The sequence below is a fragment of the Plecotus auritus genome (genome assembly GCF_963455305.1).
Source record: "Plecotus auritus genome assembly, chromosome: X".
Lineage (NCBI taxonomy): Eukaryota > Metazoa > Chordata > Mammalia > Chiroptera > Vespertilionidae > Plecotus > Plecotus auritus.
The window spans coordinates 97,224,703-97,241,362 of record NC_137784.1 but is presented as its reverse complement, the minus strand read 5'-3'; the positions used below and the strand labels follow the sequence as shown (position 1 = coordinate 97,241,362).

The 16,660-nt window shown below is 40.1% G+C and overlaps 1 long non-coding RNA gene across 1 annotated transcript in view; it reads left to right on the top strand.

Moving 5' to 3' along the window:
- The window catches only part of LOC308240473, a 66,319-nt gene that overhangs the window by 1,307 nt on the left and 48,352 nt on the right, over positions 1-16,660 (top strand). The window contains exon 2 of the long non-coding RNA XR_013959803.1: positions 168-308. This is a non-coding gene — a long non-coding RNA (uncharacterized lncRNA). The remainder of the gene's footprint in view (positions 1-167; positions 309-16,660) is intronic.

Here is a 16,660-nt window from a genome sequence, read left to right as displayed (position 1 = left end):
AAAGTACTAACTTATTTGTTGCTCACTAGAAAAGATGATTTTTTTCTTATGCATTATGGAGAGATATAAGTAAATAACCTACCTGAATTTATTATCTTCCTAGCTATCTAATTAAGTAAATTTATATTTGCTTTAAAATTAAAGTTTGTTATCATGTACTGTTCTAGGTGCTGAGGACAGTTCAACAATGAAGAAGACAACTTAATTCTTGTCTCCAGGAGCTCACAATCTAGGAATGAAAACAAATATGGAGTACTAATTTGGTGCTTTTTTCACTATACCATAACACCTCTCTTGGACCTCTTAAGGTACCTTAAGCATTATACTTAGAAAAAAGTCAAAAAAGAATAGGAATAATAAGCTGATAATATTTTTAGAGCTATTAAAGTTGTTTATTAAATGTTTTTTTCAGTGGTATGAGACAGTGAATTTTTCTGGGAACATTAAAAGCTATACGTACCACCTATCATCCTTTTTTTAAAAAATTAAATTTATTAGGGTAACAGTGGTTAATAACATATGATTATCATCTTTTTTAAAGGTGTGAAAAGATGTGTTTGTTTTGCCTGTGAAATCTGTTCTTCAGTTTTAAAGCAGCAGGTTTTAGGTTTAGTCCAAGGCAGTGGTTTTGAAGCTTTTCTCCCCTTTAGAAATGAAACCCTTTAATCAAACTTATTTCATGCAAAAGTCCATATGTCATAAAAATAAAACCTTCTCTAGTTGAAGCAGCGATAGTTCAGATCACTACCTGCTTGGCCATCTCTAAGCCTCTATAGACTACTCCCAAGGCTTCATTAATAAAAAAGAAAGTGAAAACTATTGGTCCAAAGCAGAGGTTGGCAAATTATGGTACACTGGACAAATCTTTCGTGCTGTCTGTTTTTGTAAATAAAGTTTTATTGGAACACAGCAAGGCCTATATGTTTATGTGTGCCCCACGAAACCTAAAATAATTTCTCTCTAGCTCTTTACAGAAAAATTTTGCCAACCCTTGATCCATAGGATAGTATTTTCCAGGGTACCCCAGAACTGAAAGTACTCATTATTTGAATCAATTGCAAAACAATCATACTTACAGATAAAAATGAGAATAAAGTCTTTTTCTACCTGGCTTGTTCACAATGATTTTAAAAACTACACAGGTCTAAGACTAAGGTGGGTTTAAGGAAACTTTTTATACTTCCTTATCTGCATAGCATAAACTCTCCTTAGGAGTTCCAAAAGCTGGAGTATGAAACAACTTTGTGGTGTGTTTGCTCTCTCCTATTGGCAAGAATACAAACTGGCAGTATCCTTGCAGCCAGTTTTGCTCCAGCACATGGGTAATCACTCAGAACATCACTGACAACACTGTAATGCATGTGGGCTTTTAATGTATGGGGTTAGGTGACCTGAGATACAGTATTTTTTTTTTTTTACCGTCATTTTATTTTATTTTATTTTATTAATAAATCTTTATTGTTCAGATTATTAGAGTTGTTACTCTTTTTAACCCCCATAGCTCCCCTCCACCCGGTTCCCACCCCACCCTCTGCCCTTACCCCGCCCCCCACTGTCCTCATCCATAGGTGTATGATTTTTGTCCAGTCTCTTCCTGCACCCCCCACAGCCCTTTCCCCCCAAGAATTGTCAGTCCACTCCCTTTCTATGCCCTTGATTCTATTATATTCACCAGTTTATTCTGTTCATCAGATTTTTTATTCACTTGATTTTTAGATTGACTTGTTGATAGATATGTATTTGTTGTTCACAGTTTTTATCTTTACCTTTTTCTTCTTCTCCTCCTCCTCCTCCTCCTCCTCCTCCACCTTTCAGCATTTCATATAATACTGGTTTGGTGGTGATGAACTCCTTTAGCTTTTTCTTATCTGTAAAGCTCTTTATCTGACCTTCAATTCTGAATGATAGCTTTGCTGGGTAGAGTAATCTTGGTTGTAGGTTCTTGCTATTCATCACTTTGAAAATTTCTTGCCACTCCTGTCTGGCCTGCATAGTTTCTGTTGAGAAATCAGCTGACAATCGTATGGGTGCTCCCTTGTAGGTAACTAACTGTTTTTCCCTTGCTGCTTTTAATATTCTCTCTTTGTCTTTTGCTCTTGGTATTTTAATTATGATGTGTCTTGGTGTGGTCCTCTTTGGATTCCTTTTGTTTGGGGTTCTGTGCACTTCTTGGACTTGTAAGTCTATTTCTTTCACCAGGTGGGGAAAATTTTCTGTCATTATTTCTTCAAATAGGTTTTCAATGTCTTGCTCTCTCTCTCTTCTGGCACCCCCATAATTCGGATGTTGGTATGCTTGAAGTTGTCCCAGATGCTCCTTACACTATCTTCATATTTTTGGATTCTTTTTGCTTTTTGCTTTTCTGGTTGGGTGTTTTTTGCTTCTTTGTATTTCAAATCTTTGACTTGATTCTTGCAATCCTCTAGTCTGCTGTTGGATCTCTGTATATTATTCTTTATTTCAGTCAGTGTATGCTTAATTTCTAGTTGGTCCTTTTTCATATCCTTGGGGATCTCACTAAATGTATTGGCCTTTTCTAGAAAATTCTTGAAAAACCTTATAACCGTGGTTTTGAACTCTATATCGAGTCATTTGCTTTCCTCCATTTCTTTCATTTGTGATCTCTTTCTTTGTCTCCACATTTTGGCTGCTTCCCTGTGTTGATAGAGTGGCTTTGAGTGCTAGGTGTCCTATAGGGCCCAGTGGCTCAGCCTCCCCAATTACCAAGGTGGACACTCTTGGTGCACCCCTTTGTGAGCTGTGTGAACAGTCTTGTTGTAGTTAAGCCTTGATTGTTGTTGGTATCACTGGGCAGAATTGACCTCCAGGCCAATTGGCTGTGAGGATCAGCTGTGTCTACACTGGGAGAACTTCTGTGCTGGAGACACCCTTATGGGGCAAGACTTGCTTCCGTGGGGTTTTGGTGCTCACTGAGTCTGCCCCTTGAATGTGTCCCTATGGATCTGAGGAGTTGTAATCTGGATGGTCCCACTCTGACCACTGGGTACACTGGCTCTTGGATCTCTAAGGAGGTGCAAATTTAGCCTCTGCCTGAGGCCACCCAGCAGGAGTTATGGAGAGATCTGCAGATTCCTCTTCTTTGTTTGGGGTTTGGATGTGCCAGATGAGGCCTGGCTGTGAAGCAATGCAAGCTGCTGTGGGGACTTGGGCCTTCTTTTGGAAGTTCTGGTGCTCTCTGACCCAGCTGCAGTTTGTTAGGTAATTTTAGATTGCAAAGGGCCAGGCCATTCATATGCAAAAGCCTCTGCACACAACTTGGGTGGGGTGGGGTCTCAGGGAATCAACAGGATGGAGCAAACAGGAATGGTTGATCCTCAGCCCTGCCCTAAGAGGCCCCCAGGTCTCAGTGTCCCTCGGTAATTGCTGCAAGCACCTCTGAGAGAAAGCCGCCCTCCAGTTCCGCCCGAAGCCAGACAGTCCAGTTTTTCCCTGTGTTAGTCTGGGTCACCAGAGTCTCGCCGGGAACTGGAGTTCAGAGCAGTTGGGAGCTTGTGTCTCCCTCCCAATTGAAAAAGACAGCCACGTCCTCAGTTGCCAGCCCTTTCTGTGTGTGCACCTCCGTACCTCTGCACTTTATTTCCGCACCTCCGCTGAGTCTCAGTGTGCTTTTCTTTTTCCTTCTAGTTGTAGAATTTCCACTCAGCCAGCCTTCCCGTGGTTCTGGATGATGTCTGTCTTGTCTTTTAGTTGTAGTTTTGAAGAGGTTGTGTGAGGCAGCAATTTCAGGTGTTTACCTATGTCGCCATCTTGGTTTATCATCCTGAGATACAATATTGACATGAAAATATTTAATATTGAAATCTCTGTGAGAGTTTTTATGGATTTTGAAGTATCAAAATTCATGAAAAAATCATTTTGAAACTGGCCAAAATTTGCCATGGCCCAGAAAAATGTCTATAATCATCAACCATCAATTATCTGTTTGAAAGGTCATCTGTGTTACAGATTATAATAGTAAATCATTTCTGTTTGGCTTTGGAATCTTCATATCTTTTTCAAATCCACCTCTCCTTTTTAATGATGGTTTGTTTATGTTAATATTAAAATGAAATTTTAATTTCTGAGCATGCAAGAACTAAAAGTTAGAGAAAGATAGTCTACAAACGTGTTAAGAGACACAGAAAGGCCACCCTAGGATTTAAAATGTGTTACTGTTGTGTGATGGAATATTAAGTAGCCATGTATTACTGTTTAGGACTCTGGAAGAAAGCCAGCTGGAATTATCTTAAATAATCAAAAATGGAAATTTTTTCACTTGCATAATCAAATACACACTGATATAACATTTGCCTGTTCCTTTTGTGATTAATATATTACAGAACAATTAGAGAATGAGGTAAATTTTACATTTGTTTATATGCAATTTTTTTAGAAAGGAACACTAGGTAAAAGCAGAAAATTACACCCAGCTGAATTAAGTCATTTAGGAATACACAAAATATACATGCCCCTCCCCACGTCTATACCTCAAACATCTAGCTACCTCAGTTCTTTCCCTCTGATTTCAGATAACCTTTCTTCCATCACTTTGCAATAACTCACAAGCATAACTTACTCTGATACCCATTTCCACAAGCAACTTTCAGGAGTGCTGTATCTACTGTAGTCTTTATGTATTTCTTAACTATTTAACATGTGTAAGACTCTGCTACCATTTTTATTAGGTTTGTTTCTTTGTGTGTGTGTCACAAAGTTTTTAGATGTACTATTAGTCCCATTTCCCCCATAAACCAAGTGAGTTTTATTAAATTTTTTAATACTGACCTGAGGATATTTTTCCATTGGTTTTTAGAGAGATTGGAAGAGAAAGGGAAAGACAGAGAGAAACATTGATGTGAGAGAAACACATCCATTGGTTGCCTCCTGTATGAGCCCCGATGAGGGCCCAGGCTAGAGAGGAGCCTGCAACTGAGGTATGTGCCCTTGACTGGAATAAAACCTGGGATGCTTTGGTCCAGAGGCTGATGCTCTATCTACTGAGCCAAACTGGCTGGGGCCCAGTGGGTTTTATTGAACAACTTTCCATAGTGCAGTGATTTTTAAGACAGCGTATTTTGCCTTATAGTAGCACTGACTGTATAGTCTAATGCTGAATCTAGGATACAAGATATATCAATACTCTCTCCTCTTTTTTTATTGATTGATTTATTTTAGATAGAGAGGAAGGAAAAGAGAAACATTGATTTGTTGTTCCACTTTATGTATTCATTGGTTGATTCTTGTATTTTCCCTGAACTGGGATTGAACCTGCAACCTTAGCATATCAGGACAACACTATAACCAACACAAAGCTACCTGGCCAGTGCCAATACTCTCTCCTGTTGTCCACCTCTCATTTTTGCTTATCTCTGCTTCTTTTTGTACTTTGGCTTCAATTTTCCTATTCCAGACAGCTTCTTGTAGTCAGCAAAGATGGCTATAAGCAACTTCATTTTATAATATCTTAATAAATCTCAGTCCCAAAGAATGTGAGACTTTCTCTCAGTGTTCATATATTAAGTCTCAGGGACAATCAATGTTGGTTGGTTTTAAGCAATCCCTCTAGCTGAGAGCATAGGGAACTCTTATTTGTCAGGCCTGGATCAGCTGATTTCCTGCCACACACCATTTGGGGAGATACTACTGTGATTGTCCTCCTCACTAGCACCACATGGAGTATGTAATGAATGGGTTTTTTTTTTTCCTAGAAAGAGTTACTAGCAGATAAGAATAATGTGCTAACCACAAGTTATTAAGGGTTCAGTTTCTATATTCATTGACATGACAAGAATTAATGATTTGTTAAATGAGAAGTTATAAAATACTACATATAGAGTAATCCCACTAATGTAAAATTATTTATCTGCATGTGTATATAAACATAGAGAATTCTGGATGAATGTTCACAAATCATTGATGGTGATTGTCTTTAGTTGCTGATTAAAATAACAGTAAGAGATTTGTACCTTTATATAATGGTTGAATTTTCTACAGGGAATATGTATTACTTTGCAAGGAAGGGGAAAATAGTAAAAGGAAATGTCTAACCAATCACATATAAGGTAGACTTACATAAAATTAAGACCTGAGATTGGTTCCCAATATAGTGCATGACTATGAATCCTGGTCCTATTGCTTAGCTTCTGGAATTTAACTTAGCTTCTTAGCTTCTAGAACACAGTTTAGCTTCTGGAACAGTTTAGTAAGTGCCACTAAGAAGCTAAACTTGGAAAAAATACTCACAAAGCAAATATTGCAATGTAATTAGTCTACCAAATAAGAAGTCATATTTTCTGCACTGTAGGCCTAATGCACAAATAGAATCTATACTAATAAAGGGTAATAAACTAATTAGACTGGGAGACCTTCCAAGAAACCTTCCCGGACGTCCTTCCGGACAAAGCCATGGTGGCGGGGCCGAGGCAGAGGTGGTTAGGGGCAATCAGGCCAGGAGGGGAGGGCAGTTGGGGGTGATCAGGCTGGTGAGGGGGGGGGCAGTTGGGGGCGAGCAGGCCAGCATGGGGGGGCAGTTGGGGGCAATCAGGCCAGTGGGGGGGGCAGTTGCGGGCAAGCAGGCTGGCAGGGAGGGCAGTTGGGGGTGATCAGGCCAGCGGGGGTGGGGGGCAGTTGGGGGCAAGCAGGCCAGCAGGGGGGGCAATCAGGCCGGCAAGGGAGGGGTCAGTTGGGGGCGAGAAGGCTGGCGGGGGGGCCGTTGGGGGTAAGCAGGCAGGCAGGCAGGCAAGCGGTTAGGAGCCAGCAGTCCTGGATTGCGAGAGGGATGTCCCCCCCTCCCGTGCACAAATTTCGTGCACCGGGCCACTAGTCTATATATAAAAGCCGAAGTGACCATCGACTGGCTGGTAGCTATGATGCACACTGACCACCAGGGGGCAGATGCTCAATGCAGGAGTGGAAACCACAGGCATAGAAACATGGAACAGACTGATGAATCTTAGAGAGAAGGGGGAGGGGTGGAGGGCGGGAAGAGATTAACTAAAGATCTTATATGCATACTAGAGTCCCGGCGCACAGATTCGGCCTGGGCTGTGGGGATAGGGCAGAAACCTGCTCTCCGACATCCCTGAGGGGTCCCAGATTGCAAGAAGGCGCAGGCCAGGCTGAGGGAACCCACCGGTGCACGGGGGCCTCTAGTGGTAATGATAATTTCCAAAGCATCTGTGAAATGATGGACTGGTGTGGAACTTCTAGAAACAACATATAATATTAGAGGTTCACTTCTAACAATATGGATTAAGCATAATTTTGTTTTTCAAAACAATAAGCAGTAATATATATGGCCTGATCTAAAGAGAGAGAAACTAAAATATATGAACTTTATGCTTCAAAAAATCACTCCAGGTCAAAAACTGGAGAAGAGATTGCTGAAACTTAATCTAATGGCAAACATTTATATAGAAATGTCAATCATCAGACTAAAGTGCATGTGCACACACACTCATCAGCAACAACTAGAATTTCATAGACTCTTACAATTGAAAGGGACGTTAAACTGTTTGAAGCTTTGGATACCTAAGGCTTTAGAGGGAGAACTCATTTTTCAATTAGGTTAGCTTTTTATAAAGCCCGAGTTATATAAGAGTTCAATAAAAGTTTGCTGCCAAGATGATTGCTTTATTGAATGTATCACTAGTAATTCCTTTAAATATTTATATCTGCTGTTTGTGGAAACAGTGTAAATTATACTTACGTGTAAAAGAAGGCAAGCCTCAGCTCAGCAGTAAATTATTCAATGTGGATAACATTATTTTGTTCTAGTAATCAAATTTGCCAAAGTTATTGTATCTACCCATTTAACAAATTAAATTAAAAAGAAAAGATATTTTTTAAAAAATATATTTTATTGATTTGTTACAGAGAGGAAGGAAGAGGAATAGAGAGTTAGAAACATCGATGGGAGAGAAACATCGATCAGCTGCCTCTTGCACACCTCCTACTGGGGATGTGCCTGCAACCAAGGTACATGCCCTTGACCAGAATTGAACCTGGGACCCTTCAGTCCGCAGGCCGATGCTCTATCCACTGAGCCAAACCGGTTAGGGCAAGAAAAGATATTTTGTAGTAAAAAAAAAATGGTCACTAGTCCCAGCCTCTATCTGATGTGTGAATTTCTTTTACAAACTTTCCTAAGTGGTCACTCAGAGACATGGAGCTTACTATTTACCCAGTACATTTTTTTAAATAAATGTTAAATTTATTCATTGTATTTAGCCCAAATCTGAATTTCTATCCACTGGTTATAATTCTGGCTACTAAGACCATACAAACAAAACCTTTAATCTATTTCAAGGGTTTTATCAGTCCTCTTTTTATTATTATTATTTTTATTTTGGGAATATACACTAATGTGCTTATATTGAATGTGTTCAGAGACAAAGATAAATGATAATTTCAAGTGCACAATTAAGGTGGTACATTAAATACATAAGTGGCAAGAACCAAGATGGTGGCATAGGTAAACACCTATACCAGCCGTGGGCAAACTACGGCCCGCGGGCCGGATCCGGCTGTTCTATCCGGTTCTCTTGCTCTCCCCTCCGCTCCTTTACTTTGGATTTATATTAGTTCACACAAACACTCCATCCATGCTTTTGTTCCGGCCCTCTGGTCCAGTTTAAGAACACATTGTGGCCCTCGAGTCAAAAAGTTTGCCCACCCCTGACCTATACTCACCTCCAACAACCACATCAAAATTACATCTAAAATACAGAACAGCCATCATTCAGAACTGCATGAAAGCTGGCTGAATGGAAGGCCTACAACTAGAAAAGTAAAGAAGAAAGCACAATGAGACTGGTAGGAGGGGATCCCAAGCTGAGTGGTCTGGTACAACACCCACATGTCCCAGTTTTTTAATGGGGAGGGAGATCATCTTTGCGGAGGCCACCGGAGTAGAGAAAGGGGTCTCAGCCCCACCAGACTCCCATCCCAGGGTCCCAGAGCTGGGAAGAGAAGTCCCTATAACTATGTGGGCTGTAAAAACCAGCAGGGATTGTGCTGAGACACAGAGGCTGCTGGAGACCCAGCTATTCCTTTTAAAGGGCTGGTGCATGAACTTACTGGGACTTGATATCTCTGAGCTCTAGCACCAGGCGGCTCTGGGGGACCCAGACACATATGGGGAGGAACTGGACTGTCTGGCATTGGGGCAGGAACCGAGGGGTGGCTTTCTCCCAAACTGTAGTGCTCACAAGGGGCATTGTTCCTGTGCTGGGACCTCCTCTGTTGCAGGGCTGACTGGTAGCCATATCAGAGTGGCCCACACAGTTTGTTCTGTCCTGGTGATTCCATGAGACCCTGCCCCATCCAGTTTGCAGCTCCACCCAAGTGGAATGCAGCAGCTTTTCCAAATGAAGTCCTGGCTCAGGCTTCGCTAAAATCTCTCAAACAAGCTGTAACTGGTGACAGTATGCTCCAAACCTAGTAACAAAAGGTCCAAGACATGGCACTAGCACCAGTCTGCCTTGCTTCACAATTGGGCCTCAAATCCAGCACAACAGCTCTCCCACTGTAGTCACAGCTGGTCCTCCTAGCCAATTGACCTGGAGGTCAACTCCTCCAAGAGACACCAACAGCATTCAAGGCTCAATTACAAAACTGTGCACAACCCACACAGAGGTACAGCTCAGGTGACTGGGTATGCTGAGCCACTGGGCCCTACAGGATGCTTACTACACAAGGCCACTCTTCTAATTCCAGGAGACATAGTAGCTCTACCTAATACATAGAACCAAACACAGGGAAGCAGCCAAAAGGAGGAGACAAAGAAACATCACAAAGGAAAGAAATGGAAGCAAGCGAACTATTGGTTACAAAGTTCATAACCATGGTTATAAGGTTACTCAGGGATCTTCATGAGACTTTCAAGGATCTTAGTGAGAAAGTCAAGGACACGAAAAAGGACCAGTTAGAAATGAAGGATACACTAACTGAAATAAAGAAAATTTACAAGGATTCGACAGTAGAGTAGAGGATTCCAAGAATCAAATCAACGATTTGGAATATGAGGAAGCAAAAAACACCCAATCAGAAGAGAAAAAAAAAAAAGAATAAAAAAAGATGAAGAAAGTAGAAGGAGCATCTGGGACAACTTCAAGTGTATCAACATTTGCCTTATTGGATGCCAGAAGGAGAAGAGAGTGAGCAAGATATTGAATACCTATTCGAAGAAATAATGACAGAAAACTTCCCCTACCTGGTGAAAGAAATAAACTGACAAATCCAGGAAGCTCAGAGAGTCCCAAATAAGAGGAACCCAAAGAGGCCCAAACCAACACACATCATAATTAAAATGCCAAAGGTTAAAGACAAAGAGATAATCTTAAAAGCAGCAAGAGAAAAGCAGTTAGTTACCTACAAGGGAGTGCCCATGGGACTGTCAGCTAATTTTTAAACAGGAACTTTACAGGCCAGAAGGGAGTGGCGAGAAATATTCAAAGTGATGACTAGTAAGGACCTACAACCAAGATTACTCTACCCAGCAAAGGTCTCATTTAGAATTGAGTGTCAGATAAAGAGCTTCACAAATAAGAAAAAGCTAAAGGATTTCATCACCAACAAATCAATATTATATGAAATGTTGGAGGGTATTTAAGAAGAAGAGGAAGAGAAAGAAGAAGAAGAAGAAGAAGAAGAAGAAGAAGAAGAAGAAGAAGAAGAAGAAGAAGAAGAAGAAGAAGAAGAAGAAGAAAATGGCAACAAATACATATCAACAATTGAATCTAAAAATCAAAATAAATGAATAAGAAGTCTAATGAACAAAATAAACTAAATGGATGAATAAAATGGAATCGGAGGTATGGAAGCATGGAACAGACTGATGAATCTCAGAGGGAATTGGGGGAGGGTGGGGTGGGAAGAGATTAACCAAAGATCTTACCTATGGATACAGACAGTAGGGTGGTGAAGGCCTGGGGTGGGGTAGGAACTGGGTAAAGGGGGGTAATGGGGGAAAAAAAGGGCAACATCTGTAATATTCTCAACCATAAAGATTAAAAGAAATTATATATATGTATGTATATGACATGTGTACATACTAAACATGTACCTATGTATAGGTAATCTGTCTAATGGTATGTTCTCTATGTGTACCTAGTGACATGTTACATTATAATAACTATACTTTCTGAGATAGTTTCACATTTCTTATGTCACTTAATGAAATAATTGCTATCATTAAATTAGAGCTAGGCACTGTATTAAGTACTTTTCATATATTATTTCACTTACTCCATACACTATATGAGGAAAATAATACTATTATCCCCATTTTATAGGTAGAAAAACTGAGGTTTAGAAGAGTTAGGTTACTTGCTCAAAGTTTCACAGGTGGCATTTATTGGTCAGTATTTGAGCCTGTGGGGGCAAAAAAAAAAAAAGAATACTCTTCCTCTCACCTTCTAAGTTCTTCAAGCTGGGCTAATAATCAAATTAACAGAGACAGATTAACAGGAGAAAATAAAATTTTAATACCTCAGCATGGGAATTCACATATGCATGAAAATTCCAAAGGCAGTAAGGCAACACTGGGTATATATGACATTTTGGACGAAGAAGAAAAGGGGAGAGGATGGGTTCTGAGATTTCAAAAGTGAGAATGGGTGATTTACAGGTAGTTGAGGAAGAACTAAACAAACAAAGCAGGCAAATTCTTGCTTGGCAACTCTGAAACAAAGGGACACAGGGGCTATCTAGCTAACAGGGCCCTGCCTGGAGCCTTCCTATAATACCATACTTAATTCAAATTAGGCTAAGGCAGCATCCTAAAATTCCCTTCCTGAAGCAGATTTTGCTATCTGAACCTCTTGGGCAGGAAAAGGAGGGAGGGCCAAAGTTTCATTCTGAGTCTTTTGTTTCTCAGGAACAGGCTTAAAATCAATATCCCAAAAGGCAGCTTCAGGGTGGCAAACTTTGGTTCCCTTCAAGCCTAAGGTCACAGTTTATTTTATTTTTCTGTTACCTCCCTAGAGTTTGCTCTAGTTTTTCTAGCTTGTAGCAAACGAGCCGTGTGAATGGGTGAAGTGTCTGAATATTGCAACAAAAAAGCTAAGGCAATTGGTTATTTCTCTTTTTTTCTTCACTTTTTATAGTATTTTTTAAATGGGTATATCTCAACATTGGGGGTTGTAGGAGGCAGAATTTTCAGATAGACCCCAATATATCCTAGCTCACTTTCTCCTACTTATTCAACAGCTAATCTAGGTGCTGCTGTGAAGGGATTTTGCAGTTGTAATTAAAGTCCCAACTCAGTTGACTTTAAGATAGGGAGATTATCTGGTGGATCTGACCTAATCACCTGGGCCCTTTAAAAGCATGGTTTTCTCTGGGTGCTGGGGAAGAAGAATGTACTCTGGCTTGCCTAAAAGAAAGCTAACATCTATGAGGTGTGGAATATAGCCTCTAGGAACTGAGAATGGCTCCTTGCTGATAGTAAGGAAATAGAAGCCTCTGTCTTATCCCTGCAGGGAACTGAATTCTGCCAAAAACACGAATGAACTGGAAAAAGGACCCTTAGCTCCACATGAGAATGCAGCCTGGCCAGCACCTTTATTTCAGCCTTGTGAAACCCTGAGCAGAGCCCAGCTCTGTATTCAGAGTTCTAATGTACAGAACTGTGAGCTAAGAAATCAGTGTTTTTTAAAGCCACTAACTTTGTGGCGATATGTTATAAAGCAATAAAAACTACTACAGGGGTAAATATCCCTATCCTCCCTCTGCCAGTTAAGAACCATGGATCTAGGTAGGTCATGGTCAAACAAATGTACATATATCAACAGGTGATGTTTGCTTTCTGAAATCCTTGAATACACTTGGGAATAAATGTAGCACTGGAGTGAACATTAAGGTATAATGTAAAAGAAAAAAAAAACCCAGTGAATTCAGAAAAAATAACCTAACATGCATTTAAAATATGAAAGAAGTATCTCGCTTCACATACACTATACATACACTACACTCAAAATTCAACCCCATTTGCAAAATAATCCAGAATCATGTGATGTTGGGGATTGTCTGATCCTCCGCTTCTGTGGTCTTTTACCATTGAGTGAACCTGTTTGGCTTTAGAATTAGGAATTAGTTTCAATGTTAATCTTGCTACTGACCTTCCAATATTGTTATCTGGCTTCACTGTGATTGCTCTATCTATCTATCTATCTATCTATCTATCATCTATCTATCTATCTATCTATCTATCATCTATCTATCATCTATCTATCTATCTATCTATCTATCTATCTATCTATCTATCTATCATTCATTCAATAGATGTTTATTAAGGACTTACTATGTTCCAGGCATTGTGCTATGTAATGGGTTAACAGTGATATGGCTTATTACTTCTGGGTTGAGCTTTTCATCCCTGTCATCTAGACTCTGGATTTGAGCTCTGACTTGTAACTCTAGTATTCTACACCTGACACGAGTGACCAGATCATTTGGGGATTGGGCCCCCAATAGTCATTGCCCAGCTTCTCAATAACTAAATCACTAGTTTCTTGTTTATGACTTTTGCCTATGTATCTCATCTTTGAAGCCTACACTTCTGAAAACCAGCTTTCTTCAGCCTGCCTTGACCACAGTCTTCCTATATTCCCTGGCTAGTGCTGAATTACAGACTTGAAACCTAGCTAGCCATGTCTTATCTTTTTACCTACTTCAGTTGCTCTGTCCACCTTGGCTGGCTGTTCTGGTTGATCAATATCCAAATCTTAAATCTGGTTTGACCATATACATCTTGAAGTTGAGAAATAGTAGACATAATTTTAATTTTTCAAATTTTCTAACGAAGTTTGACAACCAAAATGACCATTTTGTCAAGAGTAGACAACTTATTTAAAAACAAGTTGGCTCTGGTCTCAGTGTTGGGCAAAAGTCTAAAAGTCATGCCCTAAAAAGAGGGATGGGGAATGAAACGGGAATAATTATTTTATTCTATACGATAATCTGGCTGGCATTTTATGTTATTTCAATCATTCAATTCTCAGACCTTCCCCCACTATTTTATAGGCAGGTGCTGAATGAAGACAATAGCAGGGTCAGAATTTGAACTTAGGTGAACCTGGCCCTTAAATGCATGCTGCACCAAAATGCATATTTTTATCTCTGGTTTTGCTTTTGGAGTTTGCAGAATGTCCAAACCAAGAGTCAAAATGAACAAAACTCACCTACCAGACTGAAGTAACGGTCTAGGTCCATGGTCAGCAAACTGCGGCTCGCGAGCCACATGCGGCTCTTTGGCCCCTTGAGTGTGGCTCTTCTACAAAATACCACGGCCTGGGTAAGTCTATTTTGAAGAAGTGGCGTTAGAAGAAGTTTAAGTTTAAAAAATTTGGCTCTCAAAAGAAATGTCAATCATTGTAATGTTGATATTTGGCTCTGTTGACTAATGAGTTTGCTGACCACTGGTCTAGGTCAGTGGTCGGCAAACTGCAGGTCAGCCACATGCGGCTCGTGAGCCGCGGTTTGCTGCTCTGTTGACTAATGAGTTTGCCGACCACTGGTCTAGGTTGACTATACATAATTTCAGATCCAGTATTCTGAAAACAAACCCTGAGGTGTATTCAAGCAATTGCACCCATCATTTTTTTCTTCCTCTTGAGGATTACATGACTTAGTACCCCAATTGTGGTCAATCCAGGATTCTGATGAGGGGAAATGAAGGGTTGGCATTAGCCTACTAATTTTAGTAGATGCTAACTAAATGTGGCCTGAATGTGAGGATTTATGTATTTCACTAATTTTGGAAGATTCACCATTATCTATTAGATATTGTTTTTCTCTTATTCCCATTAGATGCACGTTGGTCTTTCTCATTATATCCTCCAAATGTCTTAACCTGTCTTTCATATTTTCCCTTGTGTGTGTTAGGAGATTTACTTGTGAGCACACATTCATAGAAACTTTCTCTCTGGAGATTGTTCGAGACCTGGGTTTAAAGTGAATTCTTCCAGAGGACAGTTGCACTTCTACTAATCATCAGGGCTATTGTCAAGCCAAAACTATTTTAAGCTACATTTATGGTATGAGGTGTTTTGGTTATACAGATAACATGAATTGTGACCCCAGACCTGATTGAGTAGAGATTTAGCATTGCGATATTTAAAACGGAATTTCCCCCCTCTTTTTTTCCCCTTTTCTACCCAGAGGCAAACTCAGCAAGCCCATATCTCTACCATCTGCTTCTGGATGGTGGATCTCCCCCCCTCCCCCCGCCCCGTTTATCCATTAAGAGCATCAGCCTTTGAGGGACTGACTTTCAGCAGAGGAGAGGGATGGTGTGTATCTGATACAACTTCTAACCTTGCCCCAGGATTTGTCTCTTTTGTCTCTTGTATTTGATTGATTAATTAAAACTACTTTATAGGCTTACCATAAAACAGCAGCTATCCCAAGGTAAATACCACTTTCATAGCTTCCCTTTTTTCCTGGATTAGTGCTGATATTTTGCCATAATCTCACCATCAGCCTTACATTTAAAATTATATATTCTATCCATCATATTTAACTATCATTTTAAGATGTGCTATACTGAAGTTATTTCTTCAGCTATCTCTTCTGCCATATTACCTCAATTAAATTCTATTATACAGAAATATAGGGATTTGGATAGGTGGATTAAGTTATGGTTGAATTGTCACAGAAGCAGTCTTTCAGGCAAAATGTAAAACTGACTGTACAGAAGCTCTGCCTTTGGGTTTATATTGATTAAGGCATTACATAGTTGTAGCAGTGGATATGTTGTTACCAGATTTATAGTATCTTTGAAAAAATAAGGATGTTTGAGGTCCCGGATTAGGTAGTATGCCATAACTATGTCCTGGAGAGGATTATTTTCTGGACTAGATATTTGCAGAAAGTGGATCAAGCATTGTTTAAATGGAAGGTGAGAATCTTTTCTTTTCAGAAGTGTGGACGAAAGGGGCCACATGCTGACCTGACAAGCTTGGGGGAGGCCTGCATGGCAGTCTTGCAAACGCAGAGACCTAAAGTAATGAAAGGATGGTCTGAAATTAAACTTTAACTAAATGCAGTTATGGTGAGCAGTTACATCCTAGGCCGGTATCTTCACTGACAAGGTCAACCTTTACCTTAACTGAGCCTATCTGTCTTTTTGCATCTATGATAACATACCCTTTGAAATGTCTGGGTAACTTGTAACTTCCCTTTTTCTGGAGCCCCTGGGGAACAACCAAATGTGGTGGGCGCCAGGATAGATACCACAGATTCCTTCATTATCATGTTAATTGTTCCTGCACCCACCTAAGTATGTGTCCATCATTTTACTTTTTATCCAATCCCAGGGGTTTCCCACCCCTTTGCTTTATCCCACCTCCTTGATCTATCACCAATGAATTTCATGTAACCCACCTATGTCCCTCCTTTGATTGCAATGTATGATACAAATGTAACCCTCCATTCTCTGGAGCTTTATCTCAATTCATTGAGGTTCTGCTTCCCGGCATATGTCGACAGTTTGGCTCAAATAAACTCACAAAAATTCTTTACAGGTTTCAATGTTTTTTTTTTTTTTTTTACGTTAACAGAAGTGTACAAGGGTATCTAGTCCACCTAAGAAGTATGGAGATTCAATCTGTTTGGAACGGAACTACTTTATTACTGAGGAGCCATAACCTTTGTTTAA